Genomic DNA, 22,957 nt, shown 5'->3' with positions numbered 1-22,957 from the left:
AGCACTGCCCCAGGTATGCTCATGGCCCTAGTTCTGTCATCCTTGAGGTCTCTGTTCAAATAGCACCTTGTTCACAGGTCTTGCCTAAACAGACATGAAAAATCACACTCCCTTTCGACTCTCTACATCATACCTCCTTCCTTTTTCTACATAACACCTGTCACCATCTGATATGCTATATAGTTTTTGTTGGCTTATATTCTGTCTGCAAAATGGGATCTTAGGAGCTTTTGTTTTCAGCAAACTACATTCCCTGCATAGACAGTACTTGGGACATTGTCACTATTCAACTTATATTTTTCAGATGCATGAAATAATTTCTCACTAAAACTCTGAATATGTGACATCTTGGGGAAAACATTGACTCTTAGACAAGTCTGCTAATTGGAGATGACACAGGAGTTTACCCAGTGAAGTGTTAAAGTCTCTCAGTCGTGTCCAACTCTTTGAGATCCCATGGACTATGCAGTCCATGGAATTCTCCAGGCCAGAATACTGGAGTGGGTAGCCTTTCCCTTCTCCAGGGGTTCTTCCAAACCCAGGGATCAAACCCAGGTCTCCCACATTGCAGGCAGATTCTTTACAAGCTGAGCCACAAGGGAAGCCCAAGAATACTGAAGTGGGTAGCTTACCTAAAGTACACAAAATCTGTGAACAAAATATTGACATTAATATCTTTATGGGAAAATATAAAAGATAGCAACACAATCATGTGAGTAATGCCCATTTGTGTGAAAACAGTAATGTAATTTTCCCCTTTCCTGGTAGTCTAACCACTAAATGGAACCAAAGAACCTAACGAGGGTTTCAGAATTTCACCTTCTGGGATTTTCAGAGGAACCAGAACTTCAGTCTCTCATATTTGGATTTTTCCTCTCCATGTACCTGATCACTGTGTTTGGAAACTTGCCCATCATCCTAACTGTCAGCTCAGACTCCCACCTCCACACCCCCATGTACTTCTTCCTCTCCAACCTGTCTTTTGTAGACATCTGCTTCACCTCCACCACCATCCCAAAGATGCTATGGAACATCCAGACCCAGACCAAAGTCATAACATTTGAAGGCTGCATCACCCAGGTGTATTTTTTCACACTCTTTGTAGTGCTGGACATTGTACTGCTGACCGTGACGGCCTATGACCGCTTTGTGGCCATCTGCCACCCCCTGCACTACACGGCCATCATGAACCCCCAGCTCTATGGACTGCTGGTGCTGGTGTCCTGGATCATCAGTGTCCTGCATTCCTTATTAGAAAGCTTAATGGTGTTGAGACTGTCCTTCTGTACAGTCTTAGAAATCCCCCACTTTTTCTGTGAACTCAATCAGATGACACAACTTGGTAGTTCTGACCCCTTTCTCAATAACATACTGATGTATTTTGCAGCTGTCCTATTGGCTGGTGGTCCCCTCTCTGGTATCCTTTACTCATATTATAAGATACTTTCCTCCATATGTAGAATCTCATCAGCTCAGGGCAAGTATAAAGCATTTTCCACCTGTGCATCTCACCTCTCTGTTGTCTCCTTATTTTATTGTACAGGTTTAGGAGTATACCTTAGCCCTGCTGGTACCCACAGCTTACACTCAAGTGCAACAGCCTCGGTGATGTACACCGTGGTCACACCCATGTTGAACCCCTTCATCTATAGTCTGAGAAATAAAGATTTAAAGAGGGGTCTGAAAATTCTCTTTGAAGAGGTAGCTCTAAAATGTCATTTTGCGTAAGAATCGAATCGCCAGTCTATGTCCGGCGCAGGATGCAGCATGCTTGGGGCTGGTGCACGGAGATGACCCAGAGAGATGTTATGGGGAGGGAGGTGGGAAGGGGGTTCATGTTTGGGAACACATGTACACCCGTGGTGGATTCATGTCAATGTATGGCAAAACCAATACAGTATTGTAAAGTAAAATAAAGTAAAAATAAAAATTTTTTAAAAATTAATTAAAAAAATAATAATAAATGCCCATGATAGCAGAGCTCAAAGCATGTGTCAAACATTGCCCGTCTTTGATCATATTTTGAAAGTAGAGCATTGCCTCTCTTATTTTCCTTGGAATTTCTATTTTGATTTTAACTTCATACAATATGTGCCATACACTTGTATGTTTTGTAATATCTCTGATATGCATGATTTTTCCCTTTTTCATTTTCATACTCTCACAATTGCATTTCCAATCTTGGATGTGAAATATTTGAAAATACCCATTTATCTCAAGAGTCTACATGGATCTCTTAAGAATTATTTCCTCTAAAATAAAATATGTCATATTGAGTATTTTTTATTTTGTTTGACTAAAAGAAATAATCATGAGCTGCACCATTCCCATAAGTGGGGAGAAAACTTCTTGGCAATCAAAACTATTTATAAGTTTGAAACAGATGAAAATCTGAGACCATCATTTCTAACTTTTGCAAAAATCATTCTTTACATATTACTACATTAGTTGCTCTTTTTGATAATCCAAATTTAACAGACTGGTTGTTATCACTGATCAAGGGTATTTTCTACTCATTGGGCTCTTACTTTCTGTACAGCCTTGAGTCTACTCTGTCTACCATAGTCACTAGCAATATCTGACAATAAAATACATCTCCAAGTGGAATCTACTCTGAAGTCACCTATGAGTAAATAGATAGATATAATATGGCTAATTATGGCCTTAGAGTGGGCCTCCCAGGTGATGCTAGTTATAAAGAGACACAGGAGATATGGGTTCAATTCCTGGGTCAAGAAGTTTCCCTGGGGAAGTAAATGACACACATGCCAGTATTCTTGCCTGGAGAATCCCATGGACAGAGAAGCCTGGTGGTTATGGTCCATTGGGTCACAAAGAGTAGGACACAACTGAAGTGACTAAGCCTTAAACCTAAGTATGATGAAACAAAATACTGTCTATGAAAAAGATGTATTTTTCAGACAGTTCACATACTCATCAACATATGGACCATCCGTATTCATTTATAAGGTATATTCATTGAGCTGAAGGACTGGAGGCACGTTTTGGTTTTTATTAAATTATTTTCTTGTTTGAAATTTCCACTGCCTCCACAACATATGATTCCTTCCATTCCTCAGAATGAAATAACTTCCACTCTTCAAAATTTTCTCACTAAATTTCTCTGCTAAAAGAGCAGAGAATGAGCAGTATTAACATCATCCATTATATATCACTCTCATAATTAAAGGATGACTCACTGGAATGCTTGGATTCTTGTTGTGCAAATATGCATCTTTCCAGCCTCTCTACATGACCTCAAAGGGAGTCAGTTTTCCACTTTTTAAATTTATTTTTGACATATTTTTGTTTTGTATTTCATATAAAATAAAGTTGAGCAACAGAGTAGTCATGACAGTTATCTTTAAATTTCAAAACAAATGTTTTGAACAAGCAGAATGAGACTATTAACAATTACCTTCAGTTCCATTCAGTTTTATTATCATATCAGTTAGCTGTGAAACTGAGCAGGATCTTGTGGGGTCTTCCCAGAGACAGACCCTCTTGTGTCTCCTTCATCATGTGTGCTGAGAATTTAAGCCTCCTAGGCTTTCCCTGAGATCCAAAGAGCAGATTTAATCAGAAAAGTGTGAAAATGCAGAACAAAGGAAAACTGTCAAGTAAGACAAAACAAAGTCAAGCACCTTTGAGCTTCCCTGATGGCTCAACAGTAAATATCTGCCTACCAATGCAAGAGATATAGGTTTGATCCCTGGATCGGGAAGACCCCCTGGAGTAGAAAATGGCAACCCACTCCAGTATTTTTGCCTGGGAAATCCCATGGACATAGGAGCCTGGCAGGTTACTATCCATGGAGTCGCAAAGAATCAGACACAACTTAGTGACTAAACAAAACAAAACACAAAATAGCAATAGCCTAGCCATAAAACAAAATCAGGGCTTCCCAGGTGGCACTAGTAGTAAAGAATTCGCCTGCCAATTCAGGAGATGAAGGTTCAGTCCTTGGATTGGGAAGGAAGGCATGACAACCCACTCCAGTATTCTTGCCTGGAGAATCCCATGGGCAGAGGAGCCTGGCAGGCTATGGTCTGTAGGATCACAAAGCTCCAGACACGATTGAAATGACTTAGCATGCACAAAACAAAGTTAAGGACCTTTGCGCCTCTTCAAGGGCTATAGATAATTTCCCTTTTTTAACATTAAGGTATTTTTCCAGCTATTCTTTTTCTTTAATTAATTTATTTAATTGGAGGATAGTTACTTTGCAATATTATGATGGTTTTTGCTAAACATCAATGTGAATTAGCCACAGATATACATGTGTCCCCTCCAACCTGAACCCACCTCCCTCCCCATTCTATCCCTCTAGGTTGTCACAGAACACTGGCTTTGAGTGTCCTGCTTCATTCATCGAACTTACACTGGTCATCTGTTTTACATATGGCAATGTAAATGTTTCATGCTATTCTTTCAAATCTTCCCACCCTTGCCTGTAGATAATTCTTGCACCACATGCTTGAGTCATCCTGAAGAGTCTAAAACTCCAACCAATCAGGTGGAAAATCTTAACTGCATGCCGACCACAAGCACCTAGACCCCAGAGCAATTGGAACAAGAAGATTGATGACTGTGATTTCAAAAACATTATTCTGTTAACTTACCACCAATCAATCAGAATAATTGCACACAATCTGATCTCACAACTTTGACCCAGTCTCTCATACTGTCTTTAAAACCTCTTCCCCGAAATGTATCAGAGATTTGGGGTCTTTTGAGCATGTTTTGAGCTTGTTTGAGACCCTGCAATAAACCTTGTGCTTTGCTGCACCACAGCCTGGTGTCAGTAGATTGGCTTTACTGCACTCGGGGGAGCATACTCAAGTTTGGTTCAGTAACAGCTGCTACATACAAACTTGCCTAAATAGAACTGATTAATAGAACATATCTATTATCTAATAACATTATAGGATGGGGACTTACTTGTTCTGATCGCTGCAGGGCTTTTCATGAGTCTGTTGCTCTTTGGGCCCTAAGTCATATCTGACTCTCTGTGACCCTATGAATTGCACCATGCCAGGCTTCCCTGTCCTTCACTGTCTCCTGGAGTTTGCGGTAACTCATGCCCACTGAGTCAATGATGCCATCCAACCATCTCATCCTCTGTCCCCTGCTTCCTCTCCATGGGTCTGTAGTCAGACATGAAACTCTACGTTGTGATTCTAAGACTCATCCATGATGTGTGAGGCTGTACTCCTCTTCTGTCTAAAACTCCTTTGATATATGGAGGTTAATGCCCCAGTTTTTCGGGGGGAAATGAGTTTATTAAATGTGACTTGTCTTAATATAATTTAACTACCTTACATATGTGTGTGTCCAGTAGCTCAGTCATGGCCAACTCTTTTGTGACCCCATGGACTGAAGCCCACCAGGCTCCTCTGTCTGTGGGATTTCCCAGGCAAAGAATACTAGAGTGAATTGCCATTTCTTTCTCCAGGGGATCTTCCTGACCCAGGGATGGAACCTGTGTCTCCTGCATTTTCTGCATTGTCAGGCAGCTTCTTTACCACTGATCTATCTAGGAAGTCCTTAACTACTTTAATATCCACATAAGAAGCTTTGTTTTATCCCATTTAGAAGCAAAACTGCCCACTCCTGTTAGATGTGATTCAGTTACTTTTGCTCCAGATACTACCATGACATGCATACTGGAATTTTTAAATACTGACAAACTGATTAAAGCATAGTTACATACAATAAATTGAACCCAGTTAAAAATCATTAAAATTAAAAGTATATTTAAAAAAAAGAGAGAGAGAGAGAGAGCCTGCGGTCAGCAGCCCAGAGTTTGGCTGCTGAGCGGATCTTGCTGCCAGTTCCACTCTGACCCTTAAGTTGGACTCTTCTTGTTAGGTCTGATTCTTCACAAGCCAAGCCCCCAAATCATAGGCTAGCTTCTGCATTGTTCCCACATACGCAAGCTTTATGAACTTTCCAGAGCTACAACCACTTCTCAGAAAACAAAGATTTTGTTCCTGAATATTAAAAAAATTTTTTTAATTTAAAAAATAATAATAAAAGTATATACAACCTAGTTCCATTTCTATATATCTTGAGAAGGTGCACAATAAGTTTTACTGCTTTGTTATGCACTTATTATAAATGGAATTTCCCTGGCCTCTGTTTCCTTACTTCTAAAGGTAATGTGGAATAATAAACATAACTTCTGAGGAATGCTGTGAGAAAACAGGAAATCTATAAAAGTAGCTGTATAGCTAAAAAAAAATTCATATGTAAGAAGCACATGTGTGTGCATTAATTGTATATAATCTTCTCTCAAATAAACACATTAATATACATATAAGCACATACACACTGAAACATTTATAATCCAATTTGCTATGTTGAAAGAAACTTTTAAAGAAAGTTGGAATATAAAGAAATAATTAGAACAAATAATTTCACAATCTGTATGGAGTTACAAAAAACCTCGAATAGCCAAAGCAATCTTGAGAAAGAAGAATGGAACTGGAGGAATCAACCTGCCTGACTTCAGGATATACTACACAGCAACAGTCATCAAGACAGTATGGTACTCTGTTGTGCAGAAGCTTTTAATTTTCCTTATGTCCCATTTGCTTATTTTTGCTTTTATTTCCAGTATGTGGCAAAACCAATACAATATTGTAAAGTAAAAAATATATATAATAATAATAAATAAAGAAAAGAAAAAATAAAGTAAAACCATATTTCACATTTTAAAAAAAAGACAGTATGGTACTGGTACAAAGACAGAAACATAGATCAATGGAACAAAACAGAAAGCTCAGAGATAAATCCATGGACCTATGGACACCTTATCTTTGACAAAGGGGGCAAGAATATACAATGGAGAAAAGACAGTCTCTTTAACAAGTGGTGCTGGGAAAACTGGTCAACCACTTATAAAAGAATGAAACTAGAACACCTTCTAACACCATACACAAAAATAAACTCAAAATGGATTAAAGATCTAAACATAAGACCAGAAACTATAAAACTCCTAGAGGAAAACATAGGCAAAACACTCTCTGACATAAATCACAGTAGGATCTTCCAGGACCCATCTCCCAGAGTAATAAAAATAAAAGCAAAAATAAACAAATGAGACCTAATTAAACTTAAAAGCTTTTGCACAATAAAGGAAACTGTAAGCAAGGTGAAAAGACAGCCTTCAGGATGGGAGAAAATAATAGCAAATGAAGCAACTAACAAAGAATTAATCTCAAAAATATACAAGCAACTCCTACAGCTCAATTTCAGGAAAAAAAAGCAACCCAATCAAAAAATGGCCCAAAGAACTAAACAGACATTTCTCCAAAGAAGACTTACAGATGGCTAACAAACACATGAAAAGATGCTCAACATCACTTGTTATTAGAGAAATGCAAATCAAAACCACAATGAGGTACGCTGGTCAGAATGGCTACTATCAAAAAGTCTACAAATAATAAATGCTGGAGAAGGTGAGGAGAAAAAGAACCCTCTTACACTGTTGGTAAGAATGCAAACTAGTACAGCTACTAAGGAGAACAGTGTGGAGATTCCTTAAAAATCTGGAAATAGAACTGCCTTATGACCCAGCAATCCCACTGCTGGGCATACACACTGAGGAAACCAGAACAGAAAGAGACACATGTGACCCAATGTTCATCACAGCACTGTTTATAAGTGCCAGGACATGGAAGCAACCTAGATGTCCATCAGCAGAAGAATGGATAAGAAAGCTGTGGTACATATACACAATGGAACATTACTCAGGTATTAAAAAGAATGGATTTGAATCAGTTCTAATGAGGTAGATGAAACTGGAGCTTATTATACAGAACGAAGTAAGTCAGAAAGAAAAACACCAATACAGTATACTAACGCATATATATGGAATTTAGAAAGATAGTAACGATGACCCTATATGCGAGACAGCAAAAGAGACACAGATGTAAAGAACAGACTGTTGACTCTGGGAGAAGGCGAGGGTGGGATGATTTGAGAGAATAGCATTGAAACATGTATATTAATGTACGTGAAATAGATCGCCAGTCCAGGTTCAATGCATGAGGCAGGGTGCTCAGGGCTGGTGCACTGGGATGACCCTGAGAGATGGGATGGGGAAGCAGGTGGGAGGGAGGGTCAGAATGGGGAACACATGTACACCCATGGCTGATTCATGTGAATGTATGGCAAAAAAAAAAAAAAATTAAGAAACAAAATTTTTTAATTAAAGAAATAAAAATAATGACTGTCTGAATTAACATGAAATTCAAGGAATATAAAAGTTTAGGCAAAATACTTTAAGTTAAAATGGGCTTCCCTTGTGGCTCAGTGGCAAAGAATCCTCCTGCCAATGCAGGAGACACGGGTTCAATCCCTGGGTTGGGAAGATCCCCTGGACAAAGAATTGGCAAACCACTCTAATATTCTTGCCTGGGAATCCCATGGACAGAGGAGCCTGACAGGCTAAAGCCTGTTGGATTGCAAAGAGTCAAACACAACTTAGTGACTAAACAAAAACAGTGTGATCTTACTTTTGATAAACATGACATCTTAATTCAGTCCTCACAATGAGACCCACACTTATATTTATGGAATGGGAACTCAATGCACCAACTAATAGGGCAAACATATCCAAACTGACTTTCATTTTTATCTCCTATTAGAGTGGGTCACTCATACAAAATACCTTAATCCAGAGGAAACTAAATGACTGAATTGAGAAGCTTAAACTCAGTTCCTGTGAACCGTATTTTATTGGCTAAATGACGCATTTCATTCCTACTGCTGCGTAACAAATTATTGCACTTAGTGCCTTAAAAATTAAAGTCCTAAGAATCAGAACTCTAGTTTCACTTCAATGGGCTGAATACAAGGTGTCTGTGAGAACTGGGATCCACCTGGATGCTCCAGGGAAGAAAACGTCCCTAGATCACTTTCTAGTAGGCATGTGTATTCCTGATCAAGTGGTTCTTTTGTTGTTGTTGTTGTTGTTGTAATATAAATTTATTTATTTTAATTGGAGGTTAATTACTTTACAATATTGTATTGGTTTTGCCGTACATCAACATGAATCCGCCACAGGTATGCACGTGTTCCCCATCCTGAATCCCACCTCCCTCCTCCCTCCCCCTACCATCCCTCTGGATCATCCCGGTGCACCAGCCCCAAGCATCCAGTATTATGCATCAAACCAGGACTGGCAATTCGTTTCATATATGATATTATACATGTTTCAATGACATTCTCCCAAATCATCCCACCCTCTCCCTTTTCCACAGAGTCCAAAAGACTGTTCTATATATCTGTGTCTCTTTTGCTGTCTTGCATACAGGGTTATCGTTACCATCTTTCTAAGTTCAGTTCAGTCGCTCAGTCGTGTCCGACTCTTTGCGACCCCGTGAATCACAGGACGCCAGCACTCCCTGTCCATCACCAACTCCCAGAGTTCACTCAGACTCACGTCCATCAAGTCAGTGATGCCATCCAGCCATCTCATCCTCTGTTGTCCCCTTCTCCTCCTGCCCCAAATCCCTCCCAGCATCAGAGTCTTTTCCAATCAGTCAACTCTTCACATGAGGTGGCCAAGGTATTGCAGTTTCAGCTTTAGCATCATTCCTTCCAAAGAAATCCCAGGGCTGATCTCCTTCAAATGGACTGGTTGGATCTCCTTGCAGTCCAAGGGACTCTCAAGAGTCTTCTCCAACACCACAGTTCTTAAGCATCAATTCTTCGGCACTCAGCCTTCTTCACAGTCCAACTCTCACATCCATACATGACTACTGGGAAAACCATAGCCTTGACTAGACGGACCTTTGTTGGAAAAGTAATGTCTCTGCTTTTGAATATACTATCTAGGTTGGTCATAACTTTTCTTCCAAGGAGTAAGCGTCTTTTAACTTCATGGCTGCAGTCATCTGCAGTGATTTTGGAGCCCCCCAAAGTAAAGTCTGACACTTTTTCCACTGTTTTCCCATCTATTTCCCATGAAGCAATGGGACCAGATGCCATGATCTTCGTTTTCTGAATGTTGAGCTTTAAGCCAACTTTTTCACTCTCCTCTTTCACTTTCATCAAGAGGCTTTTTAGTTCCTCTTCACTTTCTGCCATAAAGGTGGTGTCATCTGCATATCTGAGGTGATTGATATTTCTCTCAGCAATCTTGATTCCAGCTTGTGTTTCTTCCAGCCCAGCGTTTCTCATGATGTACTCTGCATATAAGTTAAATAAGCAGGGTGACAATATACAGCCTTGACATACTCCCTTTCCTATTTGGAACCAGTCTGTTGTTCCATGTCCAGTTCTAACTGTTGCTTCCTGACCTGCATACAGATTTCTCAAGAGGCAGGTTAGGTGGTCTGGTATTCCCATCTCTTGAAGAATTTTCCACAGTTGATTGTGATCCACACAGTCAAAGGCTTTGGCATAGTCAATAAAGCAGAAATAGATGTTTTTCTGGAACTCTCTTGCTTTTTTGATGATCCAGCCGATGTTGGCAATTTGATCTCTGGTTCCTCTGCCTTTTCTAAAACCAGCTTGAACATCAGGGAGTTCATGGTTCACGTATTGCTGAAGCCTGGCTTGGAGAATTTTGAGCATTACTTTACTAGCATGTGAGATGAGTGCAATTGTGCGGTAGTTTGAGCATTCTTTGGCATTGCCTTTCTTTGGGATTGGAATGAAAACTGACCTTTTCCAGTTCTGTGGCCATGCTGAGTTTTCCAAACTTGCTGGCATATTGAGTGCAGCACTTTCACAGCATCATCTTTCAGGATTTGAAACTGCTCAACTGGAATTCCATCACCTCCACTAGCTTTGTTCATAGTGATGCTTTCTAAGGCCTGCTTGACTTCACATTCCAAGATGTCTGGCTTTAGATTAGTGATCACATCATCATGATTATCCGGGTTGTGAAGATCTTTTTTGCACAGTTCTTCCATATGCATTAGTATACTGTATTGGTGTTTTCCTTTCTGGCTTACTTCACTCTGTATAATAGGCTCCAGTTTCATCCACCTCATTAGAACAGATTCAAATGTATTCTTTTTAATGGCTGAGTAATACTCTGTTGTGTATATGTACCACAGCTTTCTTATCCATCCATCTGCTGATGGACATCTAGGTTGCTTCCATGTCCTGGCTATTATAAACAGTGCTGTGATGAACAATGAGGTACACGTGTCTCTTTCTTTTTCTTTTTTTTTTTATATTTTTATTTTTACTTTATTTTCCTTTACAATACTGTATTGGTTTTGCCATACATTGACATGAATCTGCCACGGGGGTACATGAGTTCCCAATCCTGAACCCCCCTCCCACCTCCCACCTCCAACCCCATATCATCTCTCTGGATCATCCCCGTGCACCAGCCCCAAGCATCCTGTATCCTGTATCGAACATAGACTGGTGATTCATTTCTTACGTGATAGTATACGTGTTTCAGTGCCATTCTCCCAAATCATCCCACCCTCTCCCTCTCCCAGAGTCCAAAAGTCTGTTCTACACATCTGTGTCTCTTTTGCTGTCTCGCATACAGGGTTATCATTACCATCTTTCTAAATTCCATATATATGCATTAGTATACTGTATTGGTGTTTTTCTTTCTGGCTTACTTCACTCTGTATAATCGGCTCCAGTTTCATCCATCTCGTTAGAACTGATTCAAATGTATTCTTTTTAATGGCTGAGTAATACTCCATTGTGTATATGTACCACAGCTTTCTTATCCATTCATCTGCTAATGGACATCTAGGTTGTTTCCATGTCCTGGCTATTACAAACAGTGCTGCGAAGAACATTGGGGTACATGTGTCTCTTTCAGTTCTGGTTTCCTCAGTGTGTATGCCCAGCAGTGGGATTGCTGGGTCATAAGGTAGTTCTATTTCCAGTTTTTCAAGGAATCTCCATACTGTTCTCCATAGTGGCTGTACTAGTTTGCATTCCCACCAACAGTGTAAGAGGGTTCCCTCTCTCAAACCCTCTCCAGCATTTATTGCTTGTAGACTTTTAGATCACAGCCATTCTGTCTGGTGTGAAATGGTACCTCATTGTGGTCTTGATTTGCATTTCTCTGATAATGAGTGATGTTGAGCATCTTTTCATGTGTTTGTTAGCCATCTGTATGTCTTTTTTGGAGAAATGGATCTTTGATTTTCAGCTGTTGTTTATCCATTTTTAATTTCCAGATTTAGGAGCAGACTATTGTCATTAGAATAAGAATATCAGGATAGCAAAAGTCTAATCATGAGGGGTTATGTTTTGTAGAAGCAAAATGAGCTTAGTCTACATGTACCATAATCTTAAATAATGTTTATTTACTTTACCAAAGTAACAAAAGATTTTAAAAACAACTATAAATCGCTTTAAAAAATTTATAATCTGTTATCAAAAGCTGCATTCTAAGAAAACTTTGCTTTCTAAACAGAGAGAAGACCAAATTCTAGTCTTGTACCAGCTTACTATTAATAACATAATTTGTTTATCTCTTTAATCTTAGAAAGTTTTTTCCATAAATCTTGAAGAATTAGCAGTATTCTTCTAAAGGTATGAGAGTAAAACCATAGAAGGCATGTTTGAAATCTGATTCTATTGCAATTGACAAAGAAACCTGGTCATAACACTTTAATATGATAATTTGAATTATAATTGACCATATTTTATCAGGGCATATCAGATCTATATGAATTTCATACAATTTTAAGATATCTATTTAGTAACATCAACCATACAGTGTAACCTGAAAAGATTTATCACCCCTTTAACAGTACTTCCCATGTAATTTTAACATATCCAATGAACCCAGGTAACTATTAAGTTACCTGTCTCAGGGGCCCTCTGAAGCATCCCAAAGTAAGCTAGAAGTCAAATTATTTAGGAAGTTTTGTTGGTAAATATCAAAAGGATTTATAACAATCAGGGAGGTAAGTTACTGTGAAATAATAGTTATTTACTTAGCCAAATTTAACAAAAGATATGTACACTCCTGTGGCGGATTCATGTCAATGTATGGCAAAACTAATACAGTATTATAAAGTAAATATATATATATAAATAATAATAATAAACAGTTGAGGAAAAATATATATATAGAACAGATCAATTAAGAGGTAAAGGAACTTAAACCTATTATTAAAAGCAGTTCAACATCTGAAGAAAGTATGTCCTCTTAACAGAGAGAAACGCTGGATTCAAGTTTTGCGCCAGTTTACTTTAAGCTCATTTCAGTTCAGTTCGGTTCAGTCGCTCAGTCGTGTCCGACTCTTTGCGACCCCATAAATGGCAGCACACCAGGACTCCCTGTCCATCACCAACTCCCGGAGTTCACTCAGACTCACATCCATCTAGTCCGTGATGCCATCCAGCCATCTCATCCTCAGTCGTCCCCTTCTCCTCCTGCCCCCAATCCCTCCCAGCATCAGAGTGTTTTCCAATGAGTCAACTCTTCCCATGAGGTGGCCAAAGTACTGGAGCTTCAGCTTCAGCATCAATTCTTCCAATGGATATTCAGGACTGACTTCCTTTAGGATGGACTGGTTGGATCTCCTTGCAGTCCAAGGGACTCTCAAGAGTCTTCTCCAACTTTAAATTTATTTTAAACTTGGTCAGTCCTAACCATGCACAATTTTTTTTCAGGGCAGTTTCCACAAACCTTCTAATCACTTTTTGTAGCAGCCACCTGTAAGTCAGACCTACTTATTTTCCCTTCATAAAATGTAATTTTATTTTTATACCTTTTTAATTAAAATCATGCCTACTTCCTTATTAGTTTAGCAAACAAGCATTAATACTAGATATTTAATATTGAATATTTCCCAGTTTACATGAATCTGAAATTTATTTAGGTTAATTTTTCCTGTATTTAGAATTGTTTGACTTGTAAGCGCTTACTTTTCTTTTAGGCCAATTGAATTGGAACTCATTTACAACTTCAACAATATTATCAGAAAAAAACAAAAGGCATACACTGAGACATACGTAAATCCAGACAGACAGGTTGACAGAGATCTTATAGTTTTCTGTTTGAGATTTAAAATATCTCTTTCACCCCTTTTTTCTTTTTCTTTGCTTGAAGTTCTAATTTGCCCAAGGCTGAGGTCTCAGGCAAAGTTGGCTGTGTATTTCAAAGACGTGGAAAGGGTTAACTTCAAGCTTTCTCCTAGGTAGGTCTTTTAACAAGCTGCTGCTGCTGCTGCTAAGTTGCTTCAGTCATGTCCGACTCTGTGTGACCCCATAGACGGCAGCCCACCAGGCTCTGCCGTCCCTGGGATTCTCCAGGCAAGAACACTGGAATGGGTTGCCATTTCCTTCTCCAGTGCATAAAAGTGAAAAGTGAAAGTGAAGTCACCCAGTCATGTCTGACTCCTAGCGAACCCATGGACTGCAGCCTACCAGGCTCCTCCATCCATGAGATTTGCCAGGCAAGAGTACTGGAGTGGGTTGCCATTGCCTTCTCCTTTAACAAGCTAGTTGTTTTTAATTGTATATGCAAAAATTATTGGTTTTGCAGTTCCCCAAAAGAAAAATTTATCTCACTCTGTTCAATCAGCAATCTCACACTCACAATCATTCAAAGGCTATCACAATGCCTCACTTCTCCCAAGTCCCCAGGTTTCCTTAACTGTTGCTCCCTTCCTGGGAACTCCAAGGAGGTGATCAGTCTCCCCGTTGGAGTAGGACCTGACTGGGGACTGGCCCAGGGCTTTACCTGATCCTGTGGCCATTCTAGCGAGTTGGTCCGTCCCTCCAGTGAGTCCAGTTGGGTCTCGGCCATCTGGAGAATCAGAACACTGGTCCAAAAGAGAACCCGGAATACCATCAGGTGGCACGCCTCCTCGTTTGTCTCAGGGTTCCTTTGCTTCAACCCAGCTGAACCACCAGTGTCGCAGCTTAAGGGGCCTGTGTGGTTGGAATTTCGGTGAGGCCTCCAGAAACCAGTTACTGGTTTTGCAGAAACCAGTACTCCAGAACTCAGCTTTATTATACCGGTGGGCCCAGAGGAGTTAACACTCCAAGCCCTGAGCCCCGAACAAAGGGGTTACAGAGTTTTTATACATGGACAGGCATGATTAAGCAGATTTGCAGGGGCTTGGCAGTTGCAAAGAGCAGGTCAAGGGTGAGTGAGATAAGCTCCAGTTCCTAATATTTTGAGTCCCCACATTCTGAGACTACATGACCTATGTGATCCAGGCTTTGCAAGGAGCAAGCTGAGTTACAGGGGCAGAAGGAGCAGGAGGTTATGTAAAATTTTAACTTTTCCTCTTCACCAAAGATGCTGTGGAACATCCAGACCCAGAGCAAAGTCATAACATTTGAAGGCTTCATCACCCAGGTGTACTTTTTCATTCTGTTTGCAGCATTGGACAATTTCCTCCTGACCATGAGGGCCTATGATCAGTATGTGGCCATCTGTCACCCCCTGCTCTACCCAGTCATCGTGAACCCCCGGCTCTGTGGGCTATTGGTGCTGGTGTGCTGGATGATCAGTGTCCTGCATTCCTTGTTAGAAAGTTTAATGATGTGGCAATTGTCTGTACAGTGTTAGAAATTTCTCATTTTTTCTGTGAATTCAAGCAAAGGATCCAACTTGCCAACTCTGACACTTTTTTCCATAACATGGTGATGTATTTTGTAGCTGTGTTCCTGGCTGGTGGTTCCCTCTTTGGTATCATTTATTCATATTCTAAGATAGTGTTCTGCATACATGAAATCTCATCAGCTCAGGGGAAGTATAAAGCATTCCCCACCTGTGTGTCTCACCTCTCAGTTGTCTCCTTATTTTATTGTACAGGTTTAGAAGTGTACCTTAGCTCCGCTGCTACCCACAGCTCACACTCAAGCATAACAACCTCAGTGATGTACATTGTGGTCACACCCATGATGAACCCCTTCATCTACAGTCTGAGAAATAAAGACTTAAAGAGAGGTCTGAAAATACTCTTTGGAAAGGTGACTCTTAAAGGGCCTATTTATCCTAGGACTTAAGAAGCACCCTGGGTAACAGAGCTCAATGAAAGAGCCAAATGTTGCCATTTTTTGATGAGACTGTGAACATAGAACATGCCTCTTCCATCTTTTTGGGGGGGGGGGGAGGGGGTGGATTTCTATTTTGATTTCAAATTCTCTATACAATTTATGTAATTCTATTTTATGTTTTGTAATATCTCTCATAACCAGGACTTTTTCCTTTTTTGTTTTTCAACTCTCATCATTGTATTCCAAAACTTGTTTGTGAAATATTTGGAAATTCTCACTATCCCAAGGGACCACATGGATCCCTTCAAGGATAATTTCTTCTCAAATATGGAGTACTCATATGGAGTACTTGCTGTTGTTGTTTTTGTTGTTGCTGATTCCAAGCCATTACTTGTTGTTGGGGCAAGCAATAGAGACCCTTTGGAAAGCCTGCAGGCCAAGAAAATGGTGAGCAAGTGTCCCAAAGAACCATCTTTTCTGTGTTTGAATGCTTGTTTCTGTTATAGAGCAGAGCAGTAAAGGGTAGATAAAGTAAAAGGGAATATGGTGTTGCAACTGTCTCCTAGTTCCAGCCAGGGTCTGGATGGGAAGTAGTGATTTCTTCTTTCCTGAAGCCATTTACAGGTGGACATTATCAGGATGTTTTTTAAGAAGTAAGCAAAGATAATTTAGTTTAGATTCAGACGTGGGGGTTCTACCTCTGGGCCAGGAAGATCTCCTGAAGGAGAGCATGGCAGCCCACTTCTTAACTAGAGAATCCCATGGACAGAGGAGCCTGGTGGGCTACAGTCCATAGAGTTGCAAAGAATCAGACACAACTGAAGTGACTAAGCATGCACTCACAGACATGGGAGCAGGGTTCCAGGAGATGGGCTATTATGTATACTTCAAGCCATAGGCACTATCCCTTTAGTGATTAACTTGTAGCCAAAGCAAGAGTCACCTGGAGCAGGGCATGGCAACCAACTCCAGTATTCGTGCCTTGGACAGAGGAGCCTGGCAGGCTACAGTCCGTGTGTGTGCGTGCTCAGCCACTTTAGTCATGTCCAATTCTTTGCAACCCTATGGACTGTAGCCCATCAGGCTCCTCTGTCCATGGGATTTTCCCGGCAAGAATACTGGAGTGGGTTGCCATGCCCTCCTCCAGGGAATCTTCCTGACCCAGGGATCGAACCTGTGTCTCATGTCTCTTGCGGTCACAGGTGTTGCACAAACATCCACAGTCTCCCAGCTTCTCCATGTGACCTCTAAGGGACAGAAGTAGTGTCACTTGTTCATACAGTTATATGTTATAAACTTGAACAACAGAGTAATCATGAATAGTATCTTCAAATATCAGAATAAATGATTAGAAAAAGTAGAATCAGATTACTACAATTATCATCACCTCTCTCTAATTTGATGATTGTTTCAATTAGCTATAATTGCTTATGTGGACACAATTGAAAGAAAGTTGGAGTGAGAGAGACATTTCAAAATGCTTTGCAGCTGGTTTGGAGATGTAGGACATGTTCTAAGCAAAAGAACGAATGTGTCCTTTAAAATCTGTAAGAGAAAAGGAAATGCTTCCTTAATTTCTTTTTCTATTTTCTCATTATTAGTGTATAGGAATGCAAGGGATTTCTGTGTGTTGATTTTAAATCCTGCAACTTTACTATATTCATTGATTAGCTCTAGTAATTTTCTGGTGGAGTCTTTAGGGTTTTCTACATAGAGGATCATGTCATCTGCAAACAGTGAGAGTTTTACTTCTTCTTTTCCAATTTGGATTCCTTTTATTTCTTTTTCTGCTCTGATTAAGGAAACAAATCCATTCACCATTGCAACGAAAAGAATAAAATACTTAGGAATATATCTACCTAAAGAAACTAAAGACCTATATATAGAAAATTATAAAACACTGGTGAAAGAAATCAAAGAGGACACTAATAGATGGAGAAATATACCATGTTCATGGATTGGAAGAGTCAATATAGTCACAATGAGTATACTACCCAAAGCAACCTATAGATTCAATGCAATCCCTATCAAACTACCAACATTATTTTTCACAGAGCTAGAACAAATAATTTTACAATTTGTATGGAAATACAAAAAAACTCAAATAGCCAAACCAATCTTGAGAAAGAAGATTGGAACTGGAGGAATCAACCTGCCTGACTTCGGGCTCTACTACAAAGCCACAATCATCAAGATAGTATGGTACTGGCACAAAGACAGAAATATAGATCAATGGAACAAAATAGAAAGTGCAGATATAAATCCATGCACCTATGGACATCTTATCTTTGACAAAGTAGGCAAGAATATACAATGGAGAAAATACAATCTCTTTAACAAGTGGTGCTGGGAAAACTGGTCAACCACTTGTAAAAGAATGAAACTAGAACACTTTCTAACACCATACACAAAAATAAACTCAAAATAGATTAAAGATCTAAACGTAAGACCAGAAACTATACAACTCCTAGAGGAGAACACAGGCAAAACTTTCTCCAACATACATCGCAGCAGGATCCTCTATGACCCACCTCCCAGAATATTGGAAATAAAAGCAAAAATAAACAAATAAGACCGGACTTTTGGACTCAGAGGGAGAGGGAGAGGGTGGGATGATATGGGAGAATGGCATTCTATCATGTATACTATCATGTAAGAATTGAATCGCTAGTCTATGTCTGACGCAGGATACAGCATGCTTGGGGCTGGTGCATGGGGATGACCCACAGAGATGTTATGGGGAGGGAGGTGGGAGGGGGGTTCATGTTTGGGAACACATGTAAGAATTAAAGATTTTAAAATTAAAAAAATAAAAAACTTAAAAAAATAAAAATAAAAAAATAAAGACACACACACACACAAAAAATAAACAAATAAGACCTAATTAAACTTAAAAGCTTTTGCACAACAAAGGAAACTATAAGCAAGGTGAAAAGACAGCCTTCTGAATGGGAGAAAATAATAGCATATGAAGCAACTGACAAACAACTAATCTCAAAAATATACAAGCAACTCCTATAGCTCAATTCCAGAAAAATGTGACCCAATCAAAAAATGGACCAAAGAACTGAACACACATTTCTCCAAAGAAGACATATAGATGGCTAACAAACACCTGAAAAGATGCTCAACATCACTCATTATCAGAGAAATGCAAATCAAAACCACAACGAGGTACCATTTCATGCCAGTCAGAATGGCTGCCATCCAAAAGTCTACAAGCAATAAATGCTGGAGAGGGTGTAGAGAAAAGGGAACCCTCCTATGCTGTTGGTGGGAATGCAAACTAGTACAGCCACTATGGAGAACAGTGTGGAGATTCCTTAAAAAACTGGAAATAGAACTGCATTATGACCCAGCAATCCCACTGCTGGGCATACACACCGAGGAAACCAGAAGTGAAAGAAACACATGTACCCCAATGTTCATCACAGCACTGTTTATAATAGCCAGGACATGGAAACAACCTAGATGTCCATCAGAAGACAAATGGATAAGAAGTGGTACATATACATAATGGAGTATTACGCAGCCATTAAAAAGAATACATTTGAATCAGTTCTAATAAGATGGATGAAACTGGAGCCGATTATACAGAGTGAAGTCAGTCAGAAAGAAAAACACCAATACAGTATACTAATGCATATATATGGAATTTAGAAAGATGGTAACAATAACCCTGTATGTGGGACAGCAAAAGAGATACAGATGTATAGAACAGTCTTTTGGACTCTGTGGGAGAGGGAGAGGGTGGGATGATTTGGGAGAATGGCATTGAAACATGTATAATATCATATAAGAAACGAATCACCAGTCCAGGTTCGATGCAGGATACAGAATGCTCGGGGCTGGTGCACCGGGACGACTCAGAGGGATGGTACGGGGAGGGAGGTGGGAGGTTCAGGATGGGGAACACGTGTATAGCCGTGGCAGATTCATGTTGATGTATGGCAAAACCAATACAATATTGTAAAGTAATTCAGTTCAGTTCAGTTCAGTCGCTCAGTCGTGTCCGACTCTGCAACCCCATGAATCGCAGCACGTCAGGCCTCCCTGTCCATCACCATCTCCCGGAGTTCACTCAAACTCATGTCCATCGAGTCCGTGATGCCATTCAGCCATCTCATCCTCAGTCGTCTCCTTCTCCTCCTGCCCCCAATCCCTCCCAGCATCAGAGTTTTTTCCAATCAGTCAACTCTTCCCATGAGGTGGCCAAAGTACTGGAGTTTCAGCTTTAGCATCATTCCTTCCAAAGAAATCCCAGGGCTGATCTCCTTCTGAATGGACTGGTTGGATCTCCTTGCAGTCCAAGGGACTCTCAAGAGTCTTCTCCAACACCACAGTTCAAAAGCATCAATTCTTTGGCACTCAGCCTTCTTTACAGTCCAACTCTCGCATCCATACATGACCACAGGAAAAACCATAGCCTTGACTAGACAGACCTAAGTCGGCAAAGTAATGTCTCTGCTTTTGAATATGCTATCTAGGTTGATCATAACTTTTCTCCCAAGGAGTAAGCATCTTTTAATTTCATGGCTGCAGTCACCATCTGCAGTGATTCTGGAGCCCAAAAAAATGAAGTCTGACACTGTTTCTACTGTTTCCCCATCTATTTCCCATGAAGTGATGGGACCCGATGCCCGCCAATTAAAATAAACAAAATTTTTTTTTAATGAAAGTGCATTCTCCAACGAGGCATCATGTAGGATCATAGGGTTACAGATATCTTGATTTTAGTCCAGTGAGACCCTTTTCAGGATTCCACCCTCCATAATTTAAGATATAAATTTGTTTCTTTTTTAGAAGCCACTCAAGTGGTAGTTTGTTACAGCAGCAATAGGAATCAAACACACATATACAACATAGTTTGAGAGAACTAAGTTTAAGTCTCTCAATTCACTAATTTAGATTCCCTTGGGCAATGGCATTTTGTATTGAAACCCTATGTTAAGTAGAAGAAGAAAATGAGAGTCAAACTGGAGATATCCTGCCCTGTTAACTGGAACAACAAATTTCTCACTGAAAAATTGGGAATGTGTGTTTTATTTTGAGGCCATTAAGGAATTAATGTGATAAAATAAGTCTATTAAAATTAGGATCACCCATTATAATTTAAATATTTTCAAATGTATACACTGTTTCAATCCCATGAAAATTCATACATTCACTTTTTTGTTTCTATTCTTTCCAACTTCCTCTCAAGCTTCTTTTCAATATTATAAATGGGACTACAAATGAACATGTGATTGTACATACGTATGAGTGCAAGCATGTGTGCGCTTGGCCATGCCCAACTCTTTGCAACTCCATGGACTTAGCCTGCCAGGCCTCTCCATTCATGAAATTTTCTAGGCAAGAAATACTGGAGTGGGTTGTCATTTCCTTCTCCAAGGTATCTTCCTAAGCCAGGGATTGAACCCGAGTCTCTTTTGTCTCCTACACTGGCAAGCAGGTTCTTTACCACTTGTGCCACCAAGGAAGCCCAAATGAGGGTGTAAGAGTGTTTATTTGAAGATGTACAAATGTACACACACACTTAATACACATACTCCTTACTCACAAACATTTTCTTTAGACTTATAATATATTTTATAAGTATTTTATTTATAAAGTATTTTATAAGTAGCACATTTTTGTAGCTTACTAAAATTATTTGGCAAGTAAAATTATTTCGTATATAAAGTGGGGTAAATGTATTCAGTGTTATGATTTAATACCCATGTGCTGTGCTGTGTTTAGTTGCTCAGTCATGTCCAACTCTTCACAAACCCTGGACTGTTGCCAGCCAGGCTCCTCTCTCCAGGGGATCTCTCAGGCAAGAATACTGGAGAGGATTGCCATTTCCTTCTCCAGGGAATCTTCCTGGCCCAGGGATCGAACCCACATCTTTTGCATCTCCTGCATTGGCAGACAGATTCTTTACCACCAGGACCACCTGTGAAGCCCCCTTCAGCTGAGGAAGAACACAAGATTGAAGGATTCAGAGACCCAGAGTCAGAAATTGTGAATCTTTTTTTCAGATTAATCAGATTGAGGAAGTACAACTTGCTCCTTCTATTTATTTTCTTGCATTTTCATTTCTTTGACGTCTACTCTTCTGTATAGTTTATGTAACTCACTTGATTAAGTCTTGTGATCTATCTCGTATTCAAGAGTTTTCCCATTTTATGGTCTTCCCACTCCCTTAAATGTATTCTCAAACTTGATTCCAAACAATTAGGGAATTACCATTTATTTCATATGACTAGATGGATTCCTTAAGAACAATTTAGTCTCAAATAAAATACATAGTGAAAGTCTCTCAGTCATGTCTGACCCTTTGTGACCCCATGGACAGTTCATAGAATTCTCCAGACCAGAATACTGGAGGGGGTAGCCTTTCCCTTCTCCAGGGGATCCTCCCAACCCAGAGATCAACCCGGGTCTCCTGCATTACAGGCAGGTTTTTTACCAGCTGAGCCACAAAGGAAGCCCTAAATAAAATATATAGTACCAAGTATTTTTCTCTTTTCTTTTACTAAAAGAATAGTCATAAGTTTTACTGGTGCTGTGGAAAAAAAGAAACTACTTTAGGCACCCATAGCTACTCATACGCTTAAAAGAAGGAAAATCTCTGACCACAGATTTCACTTGTGTGAACTTCACTCCTTTGTATATCACTGCCTTAACTACTCTTCCTTGTATTCTGGAATTCAGCATATAGTGGTTTATAATATGGCATTGAATGTTATTTTCCTCATTAGAATCCTATTCTCTTCCCCATATCTATGCCCACAATGCCTACCACAGTCACTGACAGAAATAGATTATAAAATACATGTCTTTATGTGGGGGAAGGATGTTGGGGGGAAGGCATAGTTAGGGAGTTTGGGATGGACTTGTACACACTGTCATATTTAAAATGAATAACCAACAAGGACCTACTGTATAGCTCAGGGAACTCTGCTCAGTGTTATGTGGCAGCCTAGATGGGGGGGGGGGGGGGGGTTTGGAGGAG

General features: G+C 39.8%; 2 pseudogenes; both read left to right on the top strand.

Moving 5' to 3' along the window:
- The first annotated feature begins 780 nt into the window (after positions 1-780).
- Positions 781-2,448, top strand: LOC128050418 (olfactory receptor 7A17-like; annotated as a pseudogene).
- Positions 2,449-15,244: 12,796 nt separating this feature from the next.
- Positions 15,245-15,969, top strand: LOC128050415 (olfactory receptor 7A17-like; annotated as a pseudogene).
- The last annotated feature ends 6,988 nt before the right edge of the window (positions 15,970-22,957 follow it).

Source organism: Budorcas taxicolor, chromosome 7 (assembly GCF_023091745.1).
Source record: "Budorcas taxicolor isolate Tak-1 chromosome 7, Takin1.1, whole genome shotgun sequence".
In the NCBI taxonomy this organism is placed as follows: Eukaryota; Metazoa; Chordata; class Mammalia; order Artiodactyla; family Bovidae; genus Budorcas; species Budorcas taxicolor.
Note: the sequence above shows the minus strand (reverse complement) of the source record. Positions and strands in the feature narration are given on the sequence as shown.